Raw genomic sequence first — 725 nt, 5'->3', positions numbered from 1 at the left:
TTTCTATTTTTTTATTTAAGTTCAGTATTTTTCTGCCCTAACTGCTCCCTCAACTGCCCTCTAGTTCTCTTTCTCTGTCACACACACACACACACACACACACACACACACACACACACACGCCTGTCTCATTCTTCCAGCAAGTCTCCTTCACGATAGATATGTATACTGCTTTTTGTCTTTCCTAATAGAGATCTGAAATATTCAGGTGTATTATCTAATACAGTTTGAGTCCATTGTGGCAATTGTGGATTGTGAAGCATGTTTGTAAAAAAAGATGTGTGAAGGCAAAACTGTTACATACAAAATCAATAAGATTCCTCTTTAATTGGCCAGTCAGATATTTTAAACCAAGTATTCAAATTAGGGATTTTTCAGAATCCAGAGAAAATGTGTTAGGGATTGAGATTCCCTATTATTCTCAATGAATCTTTTCTGGAAATTTCAGTATGAGTATTGAAAGTTGCAGTGGTCTGCGTATTACCCACGTTAAACATGTTCTGTAATGGATGATTTTCAAGCTCAGATCTTGGGAAAAGTAATATAACAGCTAAGTATCTTCCATTTTATCTTCCAATAAGTTCATTTTTAGCTTGTACTGTCAGTCTTCTGCCCAACATCTCTGTTCCATTTTACTTCTAAAATAATTCTGTAGAGAATTTTGACAATATTCTACAATTATAAAAGGTATCAAAACTCTTGTCTTCAGTAAAGAATACAGAACT

This window comes from Crocodylus porosus, unplaced genomic scaffold, assembly GCF_001723895.1.
Source record: "Crocodylus porosus isolate Cpor-Errol unplaced genomic scaffold, CroPor_comp1, whole genome shotgun sequence".
Taxonomy (NCBI): Eukaryota; Metazoa; Chordata; order Crocodylia; family Crocodylidae; genus Crocodylus; species Crocodylus porosus.
This window is presented reverse-complemented; position numbering follows the sequence as displayed.